Source organism: Bactrocera oleae, chromosome 2, assembly GCF_042242935.1.
Source record: "Bactrocera oleae isolate idBacOlea1 chromosome 2, idBacOlea1, whole genome shotgun sequence".
NCBI classification, from domain to species: Eukaryota; Metazoa; Arthropoda; class Insecta; order Diptera; family Tephritidae; genus Bactrocera; species Bactrocera oleae.
Window position 1 is genome coordinate 17,727,562 of NC_091536.1, and position 15,341 is coordinate 17,742,902.

General features: G+C 34.9%; 1 long non-coding RNA gene across 2 annotated transcripts in view; it reads left to right on the forward strand.

The window, feature by feature from the left end:
* LOC118683746 (uncharacterized) overlaps positions 1-14,741 on the forward strand; it is a 34,946-nt gene extending 20,205 nt beyond the window's left edge. The window contains exon 3 of one of the 2 annotated variants that reach the window (XR_011396588.1): positions 13,070-14,741. This is a non-coding gene — a long non-coding RNA (uncharacterized lncRNA). Of the gene's footprint in view, positions 1-11,831; positions 11,968-13,069 lie in introns of those variants that run through there. The other variant, XR_011396589.1, reaches the window with a different exon arrangement.
* Positions 14,742-15,341: the final 600 nt, after the last annotated feature.

Genomic DNA, 15,341 nt, shown 5'->3' on the forward strand with positions numbered 1-15,341 from the left:
GTAAATGGGAAATGTATGAGAGCAGAAAATATAACAATACGACGGCACTATTCTATAACTGTGGTGCAACTTTTGTTTTGAGTAAAGAACCGTAGTTAAGGGACACACTCACGGATACGTTTGCACAGCAGATTGCATAACACGTGTTGAAGAAAAATAAAAATTTTTTACTTATAATATAGACACCCGTTTTTAAGTTTTTTCACTTTTTCATAAACAATTCTTGCACTGTATTCTGCCATTAAACAGATTACTTATTTACTTTTATATTAATGCTTCACTTTATATAAATAATTGCCACTAAAATATTTAACAATATATTTCAGTCCCTTAGAGTTAATAATTAATAAAATTATTTGTTATTGTACTGCTGGATGTTTCGCCATGGGCGTTGGACGGATAAGAATGGGCTCGCGGCAAACACACACGGATGGTAGTGATTGCTTGCTTGGGGTTGCGACACGAATATGGATGGATAAATGGATCGCAGTGAAATGTAATGCAATGCAGCGCGAGTATGCCGCCAGAATACGTCGGCGACAATTAATACGACAACGTCGACGATACTGCTGACGCGCACGAATCGCATATGAGCGCAAGTGGGAACGTTGTTTAGTGGGAGCTTTTACATTTTGCACAGACAATTCGCACACATTAGCCCCACTTGCGTTTCTCGTTGCTTCTGTATGTAACTTAGAGAATGTATAAAAAGAGAGTGAGAGAGAGGGAGAGAGAGAGACAGTGTTCTAAAGCACAGAAAAGTGGGACTAAGGTACATAAATTAAGAATTTCTGGAGAATATCGAGTTTAAAAAAGTTTAATATGACAATAATAGGTTGGTACTGGGTCGCTCTATCCGGCAAGAAACAATATGCTTAAATACTTACATATGTAAAAATACGATAGCGGGCATTTTTCGGAGCATAGTTCGGGGACAAAAAATGAATTAAAATAATTAAAAACTGAAGTATTCCCATTCATATATGATTTATGCTGAAATTCAAAGCATAATAATATTGGTTACAATATAATGAACAAGTAAAGTAGGGCTAAGTTCGGATGAAACCGAACATTTTATATTCTCGCAAAGTCAAATGGTATACTCGTTTTAGATTTCTTTCAAGAAGTTCAATGATGGGTTGTAGATTGGTCCATTAGGTGCTCAAAAGCGTTAAAAAAGATGATGAATTTTGACGTTAATGAGTTGTTGTACGATTCAAAAAGTACTATTTGTACAAAGGATATATGATCAAACCTTACATATACGTATGTACATATATGTATATATAACAACTTTCGAAATATCTTCGGTAAAGTTTTAATGAAGAAAGCATAAAATTGTATACATATTATTACGTATTACAAATTTTCATTTAGATTAAGGAGAAGTTGTACGATTGTGAAATGCAATATGTATACCAGCATGTGTTCATACCCATTCTCACATGTGCTCTTACTCGCAAACTACGCTTCTATCAGAGCTAATATAGAAACGATGCTCAAATTGACACTTTGACCACAAATATAAACATTGTTGTTGTTATACTTAATTCAAACTCTTTTCTTTTATCGCTTTAAAAGTAATAAGTAATTGAAGAAACCAAATCAACTACGCTTACATACCACACATACATATATAATATATATATATATATATATACATATAGGTATTGTATATTGTAAGAATTCTTAAAAGATTTCGTAACCACTTCGGTTGGGCTCCATTGATATACATACATTTACCGCTGGTTTTACACCGATCGCACGCCGACAGTTGACGAAGTTAAAAGTAGCAAAGTGCATCGGCAGGCATGTATTCGGCTCTCACGAAAGCCCGAAGCGTCAACACAGATCTTTACTTCCATTTCGCTTGAGCAAAACTTTACCATTACTTGGGCAAATACTCGTGCACTCGCTACTCCAATGATATGCAAGCAAATTTGCTGCCTCAGCGTTTAGCGCTCAGCTCAGTGCAGTTCGACTCCCCTCAATACGAACAAGGCTAAGCGCCGGCAGCGTTAGTGGCAAGAGCAGGGGGTTTGCTCGATTGGGGTGCGTTGCGAAATATGGCAATAATGCAATCGTATTGCTGCGATCGCTATTCCTCGCTAACATTGTTGTTGGCATTAGTTTGTGGCAAATGTAGGCAAAGCTGTCATCGTCATTGTCCTCGTTTGACTTCAGCTATCTCAGCGTTTTCGCCGCTGGAAAAATTGACTCCAAACTCCAAAGTGCCGAAATGGCGAGTTCTGCTTTGGTTGCATAAATGTGCGCATTTATGTATATAAGTACATATGTGTGTATGTGTGTGTTCATCAGGTTAAAATTGCAGCAACAGCGTCGAAGAGTTGGTTTCTCCTGAGTGCAATTCTATTGAATTGAGGTAATTTAGTTGTTCATCTGTGCAGCGTTGTGGCGTATTGCGTAAGGGCGGAAATCGTAATACTGTTCGCTTAATGTTGTTGCTGGGACTTTTTTTCCTTTCGAATAAGTCCAAGAAATTATCAAGCAGAACGTGGTTGCAATGCAAGAAGAGGAATCGCGGAATTTTATCTCTGCGGGACACGCAGAAGGGTAAATGATCAAGTAAATACAGGATAGGATTTGAATTTTCTTATATGAGTGGAAACTTCTTTCAAACGATTGAATATACTTACTTAATAAAGTCAAAGTTAAAGTTGGGTTATCGGTTGAAGTTGAAGATAATCTCATTTTAAAATTTGCTTATAGAACGCTACACATTAAGTCAGCCACAAAGTGCTACTTCAAATACATAGTGTGTGTACCTACATATGTATATCATATTTCAAGGCTACATGCCGTTTCAATCTAAATAAACGCCCCATTAACTACCGGTGTCTTTACTTGAATTTCTGCTGATCAGTGTTCTTATCTTTAAGTATAAGATAAAATATTTTTAAATATACCAATAAATTAAAAGGGCGTAGCCTAACAAACCAGAACTCATTATTAATCAACACACACTTTCAGGATCATTAGGCGAGTGCTAGCGTGAAAGGCTCAATAAGCCGAAAACTAATGCTGAGTAATTAATCAAAACAAGTGTTGGAGATGTGTGAAGAAAGCACGTCCCCACACTGGTTGGGAATATTGAGTGGGATAAACAGATGGAAATAAATGCTAGAAAACAATGTGAGTACGGGCAACGATAGACCAGGAGCCAAAAATGTTAACTAATGTCGAGTGGAAAATTATTTTTATTTCAGAAACCATGCAGCAAAAGATTCCGTGCTCGTGATAAGAGGAATCGCAAACAAATTGGTTGAGTTGTCGAAAAATAACATAATTCTGTACGGAATTTTTAAACTGTTTATCATAGAGGCACTTATTTCTGTTAGATTGTGCTTTGGAACTGTTCGATAGATTTTCGATAATAACCGAAACTATTTTTTATCAATGCCTTGATAGGTTGTATGTGCTAAATATATGAGTAACAGCTGGCTTTGTTTGGCAGTGCTACGTAGTTCAGTTATCGTCAGTGCAAGTTTAGATAAGCATATCCGTGCCCCGAAACTAGTCTCGCCGTTATAATATTCTTGTTCGACTAAAATGATGGCCTTCAGTAAACTGTTATTTCATCAGTATCATTATAAAAATTGATCCTATTGGATTTATTTAGGCTCTCATTGATTTAGTGATGGTCTTACTCTTCCTTTGATTTTCGTGATTATTAACCAAACTTTGTAAAAACAAATCGTAAGAAGATAAGTCTTTATTGGAAATATGTAAGCAATTGGAAATTATATAAAAAAATGGAAAAATAAAACAGTTACAAAGATTTTGACCCATACTAAAATTCGGCAACACTGTCTAATAGTCGCAGCGGTAGCAAGACTGTTCGTATTGAGGTGGCTAAACTTTAGGCGTGATCTGCTTGTCAAAATATTCGACTAGACGATTTTGAAATTCAGATATTATAGAAAATGCCATCACTAACGTGCATACACAACTATATACATATTAGTATACAAATCGTGTATATATTCCAACAAACAGCTGGCAGGGGCTTTACTGACTCTGCAATCACTGTAGCGTAACAAGTGCATAACGAATACAATAACAGAAACATACAGACATCAACTCGAAAGAGTAGCAATATATTAGTTGCTAGCTGAGAGCGGGCAGCCAAGGCGATCACTACTTTACCCACTGATTTTCCAACGCTACAACACAACTGAAATGCGCCGATCGTAAGCTTTGCAGGCAATAGCTGTGATTCCTACGGCCAACAGTAAAACAATAAGGGTGCGCTGAGGTGGAGGATAAGAAGAAGGCGCGCAACATACCAGGCAATTTAGTATACAGACACGCAAGCACATTAATTTTTTCAAAGTATGTAGATATGTGTGCATATAAGTAGTATGTGCATGCCATAACTGAAAACGATCGCAGGAAGACTGGGGTGCCAAAAGGTAATCAAAAAAGTGGGGCGCATAATCAAGCTACGAGCGCTCTAAGCGTGAGGGTATGTAACCGTAGATCTATATATGGATATGTGTATATGTAAATTTGTATGTATGCATTTTGTACTATGAGGATCGCTTGTACGCCGTGGCGGATGGGTGTGGTGCGAATAAAGCGCATGGGCGATGTGAGACTCGAATTTACTCATACACAAGCTTGCGAACAGCCTAGAAAATGTAGCTCAGTGAACGATGAAAACAAGGTGAGGTTGTGAAACGATAAAAAATAGCTTAGTAGCGAATCAGGTATAAACAAAAATAAAAACATTTCGCACCCTTTTATGTGAAAAAGGGATACACGAGTAGGTTGAAATTGCAATTGCCATTGAGCAAGTGTAGAGCTGTTTTGGAACTCAACAAGCCAAGTGCGAACCATGACGATAGTCAAGTTTGAGAATCGGGGTAGCAAGTGAACTTATAGGTGGGATAGTTGGGCGGGGAGATTACGAAGACGTGCAGCGTCACGCAAACTGTGTCTAAAAGATTCCATAATGTTGGCAGATATTCACATAAATGCTACTATTTAAATGTACGTGTAGAAATCTCGCACGGTGTTCCCACGACAATAAGGTTTGGCTCAAACAAGTACACGAGTCACCTTGCCAGGCACTTTGGGTTTGTTGGATTTACTTCTTTTTGCAAAATAGTTTTCTTTTATATTTATATTGGTTCAACTCGCTGTTATACTAAGCTGTAAATTGCTATGCATTCGTATCGAAACAATTGTGGCTTAGTTTTGATAGTGACTCTCATTTTGTTGTTGCCGTTTATATGGTTTGACAAATTTCCAACTTGCACCGTCACATATTTTCGTCATTAGTCTTTTTACTAAACGCCTGTGCACATTTTGGCATGCAAATCTGCGTACACCTCGGAATGCCAACAAGAGCCTTATGAAAACGAATTAACAATAAGGTTAAGTTGAGCAATGGGTATTAACTTATGTACGAATGTGTTACACTCTGGTTTTCTTAAGTCAAAGTTAAAAAATATATAATAAAAAATGGTACTTCTAATTATATCGTTTTACTTTTGATGTGGTTACTTACACGCCTAAGGCTTCATCCTTTATTTTCCACAGTTCTCTGAAAAATTCAAGCTGTTGCGTCTTTTTGGTTCTTACATATATCTGTTCTTCTTAGAGCAAAAATAATTAACCATGTCAAAAAGAATCAGTCTTTTATAGAACTTTTGAAAGCTCCATTTGTTGGCTTCAAATCGTAAAACATGGTATATATCTATGTATGTAGAAGAGTTGAGCGTTGGTTAAATTAACAGAACGTATAAGAAAAACAAAACAAAGTTAACTTCGAATGCACCGAAGCTAAATATATTACCCATCACAAATACAAAAAATTCAAAAACAAGAACTTAATTTTGATTGGTCAGTTTGTATAGAAAGTATATGCTATGGTGGTCCGATCTGAACAATTTCTTCGGAGATTGTACCGCTACCAATCCATGCCAAATTTGGTGGAGTTCTTTTTAAATAAAAAAGTTTTCCATACAAGGACATAATTTCTATCGTTCAGTTTGTATGACGGCTATAGTCTATAGTAGTCCGATATCGGCGATTCCGACAAAAGATCAGCTTTTTTGAGAGGAAAGGACGTATGCAAACTTTCAGATCGAAAGTTCAGAAAAACTTCGCGTATATACAGACAGACGGACAAACGGCCCAACTAACAGACGGACATGGCAAAATCGACTCTGCACGTCATGCTGATCATTTATATATACATATGTTTTATAGGGTTTCCGAAGCTTCCTTCTGGATGTTACAAACTTCTAAGCAAACTTAATATACCCTCTTCAGGGTATAACTATAGATATGAGCCCTATGATATTGTTAATATTTCTTGGAATAGTTTTCAAAGCTAGAAATATAAAGATAAGTAGTGAAATAGGTTATTGTATGGTGTAGCTTTAGTATCCGGCTATTAATTTTACACCATATTTAATGGTTTCGTCCAAATCATCAGCGAAAAGTTTAGTCCAAAGCCGTCCACACAGCTCGCTCTGTCATAAGTGAAGGCAAAGCTCTTAAAGCCGTTTCCAATTTGCCGACTGCTTCTTGTCTTCTCAAGGCAAAGGTATTGCTCACTAGTATTGTGTAACCTTTTGCGTAGGAGATTTTCGATCAAGATGCTTCCAAGTTGAGCTAGCTGGTTCGTCAGTTCGGCAGCGTAGCCTTCGTTTGTGCCGTTCAGCTGCTGCTCTAGCTGTGCTATGCTGCCATTGAAGTTGCTGTTGTCGTCTTTTCATTTCGTTTTTATTTTACTTCAAAAGCGCCTTGTAGCCACATATCTGTATTTGTAATTTATATTTATGATTTTTTTGTACTGTTGCGTGGGATTCTAATGCCAAAGTGTGGCCCAAGCTTTGGGCGAATTCAAACAACTTGTGGCTCCTTAGCCACAACACAAAATCACAAACTTGATTTCTGTTTACTATTCATGTAGCTCTAAGTTTACATACAATTTGTGGACAAGTATGTAGGCTCATATGTATGCATGTTGTATGTATGTTTACATGGATTCGTTGTCGTCGATTTGTATATTAACCAAGTTGCGTTACTTTGTCGTATTGACTTTGGTATTGAAAAACAGGTTTTCACTTGACAATCTAAAAAGTAAAAACGAAAAAATCTCACACACAGACTACTAGCTTAAAGATATACAGATGTACATATTTATGTTAATACACACACTTTTTCAGCTCCTGTTAGGTGTTTTTATTACGAAATACTTATAAGTAGGGTACTAGTATTCATAGGCATAGCATTGCTCTTACATATTGTGTATGTATATTGGTGTATATATATAAATATTTGTATATAGGTACATAGATAAATATACACACATGCACATATGTATATGCATTTGTTTTTTAGTAATTAGTATTAGTTTAATGGGACATATTTTACATAACTTTTCATACACACCAATAGATACTTATGTATACATATGTATGTAAATGCATATACACACATATTTAATCTAATATGACAGCACTTTGAACAAAATGAATTTCGTCATTGATAACTCACATAAGTTGTAGCTTTGTCCTCAAAGCCTTTCAAATGCTATTGATTTTTGAATATTCATATTCGTAATATTTTATGGCAGCTCTAGTTTATTTTTGAATGGGCGATTTGTCCGCGATTGTTTGTAAAAGCATAAATGAATCGAGAAAGATACAGTTTTATATATACATATATAATGTGAATATCTGGTCAAAATTGGCACGAACTATACCGTTTAATATCGTGACCAATCAAGTTAGTGATATCTAGCAAGAAGAGATCTTCACCAGAACGAACGATTATTTTGAGGACTTTTATTAAACTAAATTTTGCAAAAGATAAAAAGAGGCAAATGTTTAACCAAACATTTTTTGACAAATCTAGCTGTCCTTGTAATGTGATTGAATTTTGCTCGGTATAATAAAAACCTCAAAAAATAAGCTTAAAATAATTTATTGCACTATAACAACAGTTAAATCGAATTCCTAGTTCTCAACTCTACAATTAACCGTTGAGCGGACATTGTCTTAATTCTCCAAACTGTCGCTAATCGCCAACAGCGGAAGTGCAGATTTTACAGCTAAGCCAACTGTCATTAACACAGTTCGCGAAAATTGAATATTAAGGCATGACAGACAGCCTTTCGTTCTTACAGTTTTTTTGTGAAATATTTGGTTTTCGTCAATAGTACGTCCATTCATGGAAGTGTTCACTTCTCTCTCGTTCATTGACAAAGTTTGTGTAAAATATTGTCATGCTACTGCCACGAGTGAATAGCTGCAACCAAGTCAACAGTTGAAGGCGCAAAGGTAGAAGAAGGGCGGAGTTGACTGTAGCTAAAATGCATAAATATTATTTCTCATTCCTGCTTCGTTGCAGCAGGCTAAAGTCAAATTCACAGTTATGCTTATGGTTTATATGTATGTACATGTGTATGTAGGTATGCCTGGAGACTGCTGAATGACTATTGATTTTGCGCTATCGTCCCATGACTGAGCCCTTTAAGTCTTAGCCAGCCATAGGCAACTTTAGATACGGAAAATTAAAAAGAAAATAAATAAAATGGAAAATGCTGTTGCTTAGACTTGAAGAAAACTTGAGATATGCTGATATCTGAAAGATAGAAAGCCAATATGTGCAGATATGTAAACAGGTGTGTATGTGTGAACAGGAAAATATTTATTTGAATGAAGTAGTTTTTTTAATCGCACATCCACAATCTTCTTATGCATTGCTTTACAGCATTGTCTGTCTTTTTGTTGCCCGCACATATACAAAACACATTGTATATATTCAGAAATACCGTTAGCGAACTAAAGTCCCGTCATAAATATTAACTAATGAATGGAATGGAAAGCTCGATCTAAGAAAGCAAAGCTAAAAGCAATGATCATTTAAGGGCTACCAAGTGAAGACGCCACAAAGCGAAACACAATGAGAGTGGAGCATTCGGTGAGAAGCAGAAGAAGAAGTGTGTTTACACATACAGATATATGTATATTAGTAAACAACAAGTATGTGTTAAGAAAATACCTTATATTATACATATGTACATATTCAACAGCGACGTGCTTAGGGAAAGCATGCAAGTGAAACCAATGGGAAAACTAACCACATTGGCCATGTAAAATGTGAACACCATAGGTATTAGTTATGGCCAGAGCATCATCACTTCATGCAGCGCTCAATGATTACTGCGCATACCGAATAGAAAACAAATTAAATTGAAAGCTCAAAAAGTCAGTCCTAATTAGAAAACACGAAGAAAATGTAAATCATCGTTTGTATTAATACGGTCTGCGAATAGAGAACATAAGTATAAGATAATAATGGGCGTAATTTGTTGGGAGTAGTGTCAGTGTGAGTCTTCAAACCGAACTAAACCATCAACTTCTGGAAGTATCGGGAGGATAATACCATCACATATGCTTTTTATACTCTGCAACATTTTGCTACATAGTATAATGGTTTTGTTCACCTAACAGTTGTTTGTATCACCTAAAACTAATCGAGATAAATATAGGGTTATATAAATAATGATCAGAATGACGCCACGAGTTGAAATACGGGTGACAGTCTGTCCGTCCGTCCGTCTGTTCGTGCAAGCGATAACTTAACAAACAGACAAAATTGGATCATTGCCACGCCCACAAAACGCCATTAAAAGAAAACCTATTAAGTGCTATAACTAAGTCGCAAATTAAGATACAAAACTGTAATTTGGTACAGAAGATCGCAGTAGTAAGGGGCACCTATGGGTTAAACAGTTTTTAAAAGTGGGCGTGGCTCCACCCCGTAAATGGTTTAATGTACATATATTTCAAACCGCTTAAGATATATCAACCTAACTGCTGAGAAGAAGTGATTTTATCAGCTTTTTAAACTCTGTGAAAATGAGTAAAATATAAGGGTTATGTTGAAAAATACTAATAGTACTATAACTCACAAAATAAACGAGCAATAAGCATTAAATTTTGGGATTTGTAGAAGCTGGTGTAAAAATTTGACGAGGGGCGTGGCACCGCACATCTTTAGGTGAAATCCTATATCTCAGGAGCAACTCGACCGATTTAAACCAGATTTGGTGTGTGAGGTAACCCAAACATTCCTATTACACACTGCAAAAATGGGATCATGGGAAATCAGATGACAACCATGCCTAATTCCCAAATAAAAAAAACTTTTAAATTCCGTCTGATTCTTTCACTGTACATTATACAAATCGAACATCAATAAAGTTATCAGAATAAAAAATTTTGCACAAATAGTGTCCTCAAGGTTTTTTTATCTTACGACCAAAAATGATCGAAATCGCAATATATCTTGTGCCAAAAATGGGTAAGAGCAGGTCAACATTTATCTTAGCTTCCATATACCCAACTTGAATATTTTCGAACCACCGGTTCACTTTAATATAGGTAAAAAATCTTAATAAAATTCAGAAATAATCTGTATGTATGTATGTATCCTATTTTCTGAAGTGAATGAAATCACGGCGATACTTTCCTTAGTTTGATATAAAGTTTTGCCAAAACCGGAAGATGTTCCTCCGCCTTTTTTCCTTGCCAGTTACAAGAGTATGTAATGTTCGGTCACACCCGAAGTTAGCCCTTTCTAACTTGTTAAGTTTAAGGTTTTCTCTGAAAGAAGACATGTGTATATATTGGAATATTACATTCGGAAGGTCCAAAACAATCGTAGCCAGTTTACTGATAATTAAGCTCTCCATGAGAACGGTTTTTATCATTTGGGATATGTGTTTAACATTCGTTACTGCTTTTATTCCATAGTTTTTGCCAGCCCTTTATTATTTCTTTGTTACCTAATTTTGCCTTCAAGATATATAGTTATGAAATCGGATTTAGAAATAAGGATATATTCCAAATTGCAACTAAAACCACTTGAAATGAATAATATCTTTATATTTGTTGGATATGCTCACAAAGAAATAATGAAAATCTTGCTATTAGATATACATACATATGTACAAGTATACTGCATAACTATAATAGCATGTATATGCACGTTTAATAGCTTCTAAAAAATATGATTGTATTTAATTTCATTATATTCATAAATTACATTGTAAATCTAGAAGTGCTGGTATATCTCCAGTTCTACACTTAGATATGCATATATACTTACTGCGAATGCACACATCGCTTTGCTGCCTGACAGCCAAGGCCAGCCGGTGAGTAATTCGTAGAAAACCTTTCACAGTTTACAGGGAGCTAGTTCGGTTTTTGCTTTCTGAATAGTAAATTTCCAGTAATTATGGATTTCCTTAGTATATTATATATACATATATGAGACTTATTGGCCGATTGCCTAAAAAATGTTGATAATAAAAATTTTGAATGTGACCAACTACTTAAAAAAACATAAATTATTTTAAAAAAGTTTCATTAAATACAGTTAAATATTTTACTACATTTTAAAGAATTTGAGTGCAGAATTTAATTTTTCAAAACATTGTTAAATAATTTTTTGTAAAGAAAAAAATAATGGCATACCCTTTACGTGTAAATATTTTGTACACTCTCTCTCTTTTAAATGTACTTGTATTTGGGCAAAGACATAATGTACAATTCTACAAAATGTAATGTGCGTAAAGTAATTCCTAAGTCCTGATTCCAAGTCCTATCTGTCATAATATAACCAACAATCAAAACTACAGATCAAGAAGCATTTCTTGGAAAACCTGTCAGCCAACCCCACAGGCAAAAGTGAAAGAGTATAAAAATTAAATTTTAGCGGGACAACAGAAAATTCGGATAAAATATTAATAATATACAATTTTTGTATCACGGTGTTTGTTGCAGAACTCCTCCGAAGAGGCTGGACATATTTTGTTGAAATTTGGTGTGCTTAACGGGTAGATATGAGATTCGGCCAAGAACTATTTTTTCTTTTTGGAAACAACTTTTTGTTTTAGTTTTTTACATTCTGTTCCATGTACAGATTCGCAAGATGGCAATCGAATATAATTGTAGTATACTATAATTTTCATGTATAATTCGATCAAGCAATGAGTTACCCCCACCAGGTGTTACCCGTTGTCACTTCTCAACTAGCAAACATCGGAGTAAGGATAAAAACGAAGCCGGCTACCTCTCTCACATACAGTTCTATACAGTTTATTATTCATAAAATTTCATTATATATAATATAAAAATTATATTATAATTTAATTATATATAATATATAAAATATTTTCTAAAAATAACGTACATACATATACAAATAAATTACTTCAAAGCATTGTAGTGAGATTCACCTAACGGATATTAATATTAAAATAATGTATATATATATATTAATACTGAAATATCTACAATTTTTGAATGATCGGTACAAATGTTGATACATACATATATAGTTATAGCCGGATAGGGCTTTTGGGCGTTTCGATTCTCAGCACTGATTCAACTTAGTATAATAATAGCTGAATAAAGCCCTGAATGATCTTCCAAACAAGACTTCTGACGAGATTTAGCTTTCAGCACTCATTTAGATTTTGAGAAATGCAGCAAAATGAAGCGTTGAATAACGAAGCGCTTAAAAATTCCGATATGAAAATCTTTTCTGCAACCTTTGCTCGAGATTTTAGCTTCTCCTTTCATTTTAAATGAGAGTGCAACTCTAGATGAGATGTTTTGGCTTTGAGCAGCTTAAGATGATAACAGGCTAAATGAACGCTGGTAGGTTTGGTAAAGAGTTGTACTTAAAATGTTATTCGAGCCGGTTCAGCCAGGCTCGCATAGTTGTGAGTACAAATATGAATTGTTAAGAGAAATTTTTAATTTAGATAAACACTTTGAGTTTAGTTTGGCGAAAGGTGACAGTTTGTCATTTGATTACATTCGATAAAACGACTTTACATAGCAAGCATATTTTAACTAGAGGTCAAAGGAAGTTTAAGTGAACTTTTGTGAACTGAACATTTTTTTACCTTATATAAGTATGTATGCCTGTTTATACATGCTGTATTTACTCCAAACAACACTTCAAAATATCGCCAATTAAACCGACTACAAAAGTTACTTTTTTTATATTACAGTTACCAATAGAGAAATTGTGGTAGTTTTCACTGCAGACGAAGAAAGGCGTAGACCGTAAATTAATTCCTTAGAGCCATAAAACTTTCCGAGCTACGCAATTAAATTAAAAATAAGATATCTGTGGTAGTGGTGGTGGCCGAATTAAGCTGACTTTCGTAATGATGCGTGTTTACAAGACTGCCTGTAAAGACATTAGGGGAATTGAAGAACAGTGGAGTAAAAGCGTTGAAAAAAGCAATACAAATTTTAAGTGGAAAAACGACAAACTTTAAAGGAAGACTGAGAAATACGAATCGAGTTACAAACGCTAACACACACATAAAATACACAAACACAGTATGCACAAATGTACGTCTGCGTAGAAGCAACAAGTTGAAAAGAACAACAACTGAGGCAACGGCAAAGAGCCAGCAATAAGAATAACAATAAGCGGATGACAAGCAACAGAGAGCCAAATATGACAAAATAAAAACAAAAATGAAGAAAACATAAAAAGACATTGTAGCTGTGTTGACCTAAATTCTGTGCAACGGCACTAACAACAACAACAACAACATCAATAACTGTGATATTCAAGCAATCAAATAATGGCCCTCCACACTGCCCCCGCCCCTTCTAGCTTATGTTATGGGAGTCCAACCCAGCTAATCAGCCCATCGTCAAACAGGCCGAGCAGCAGTGAGTCCAAGCAGCGAACGAGCGATCAAGCATGCGAGTCAGCGCATGGCATCGCATAACAATTTCGAGTTCTGTTGCACGTGCACACACACACTACCTAGATGGTTAGTCCAACAAGCCAAGTGCATTCCTTTACCTCCAACGGTTTTATAGCTACTGCCTTTGCCGTCACTGCCCACCTGCTACCCACCTTCCTTGTCGCTGCTAGAGGCTTTGAAGTACAGCAATGCAACGCAACGTAAGTAAAACCTTAGATTTTATGTGTCTTACACAACAAGCCCATGGATACAGACGTACATATGTAATTACACATACATACATACATATGTGTACATATACAAATACGTGAAACTAGGGTTAGATTTATGCACGTGAGTACTCTGTAACTGTAATGTTTCTTGCAACGCTGCTCGGAGCTTTTGTGGTCTTCTTCCACTGTTGCCATGTTAGCGGATGCAAAGCGTTTCGAAACATTCGTGGTAGGAGGCAAAAACGATCGCAACGCGTTAGAAACGATCGGTAACCGCCAACCAGCCGTTGTTGTGGTCTCATGAAATTGTGTAACCATAAAATTTCCATTTTACGACGCACTTTTTTTGTGTTGGACGATCGCCTGTGGAACTGCATTGTAATGAAGTGAATTTGGGTTTTCCTTGATAGCGGTAATAGCCAAATCGTGGAACTAGTTAAAGTGATATATATAAGTATATCGGTAGTTCTGTAGTCAAATGAAAATTGAAAAATTTTTGATGTTGCATTTACGCCGCAGAAAAGCTTTGAGTTTTTCTGCTATAATTTTCCAACATCGTTGTATCTTCTAGCGTTAGAATCTTAATATTTTATACTTTTATAAAGGGAAATGTATTTAAATCATTTTACTTGAATAGATACTTTCGAAATTAACAGTAAAATGTATATATATTACTTACAGCTCCCTAATTGTCAATTAAATGCTAAGTTAGGATACATAAATTTATATAATATAAATTATATAAAGTTAATTTATAGTTAAAACCTTACTAAGAAAAAGTTATAGTCTTTTTTCTTATAAGACATACGCATAAGATCCGCAATCCGAAAATGGCAATATGTTTAACTCAGTCTCTTCGAATAAGTATTTTAAAAATTATATATTTTATTTACAATACCTCTGAAGTTGCTTAAACTCCCAAAATATCACCATTACGCTTAATTATGAATCATAACTTATGATTAATAAATATATTTGCATCTTATTTACTTAGAAACAGAACCTGGCCTTTTTTGTTATAAGAGGCTGGTTCAATAAACTTAAACGCACATACATGTATAAATGTAAGTATATGATTCGAATATGATGCTACAGATCCCAGACCATTATTCATAGTTACTTTTGATTATTATGATATATATATTATTATATAATTCATTATTATTAATTTTTCATTTGAATCATTAGCAAACTGTGGAAGTTGCAGAAAATAAGTTCAAGATCTACTTTTTTAATATTTTTTTAAACTATGACTTATAAAAAATATTTCGATAACGAAATATTATAATTTTTTACAAATAATATAAAAATACCTTATATTTAAATATAATACTTATTATTTG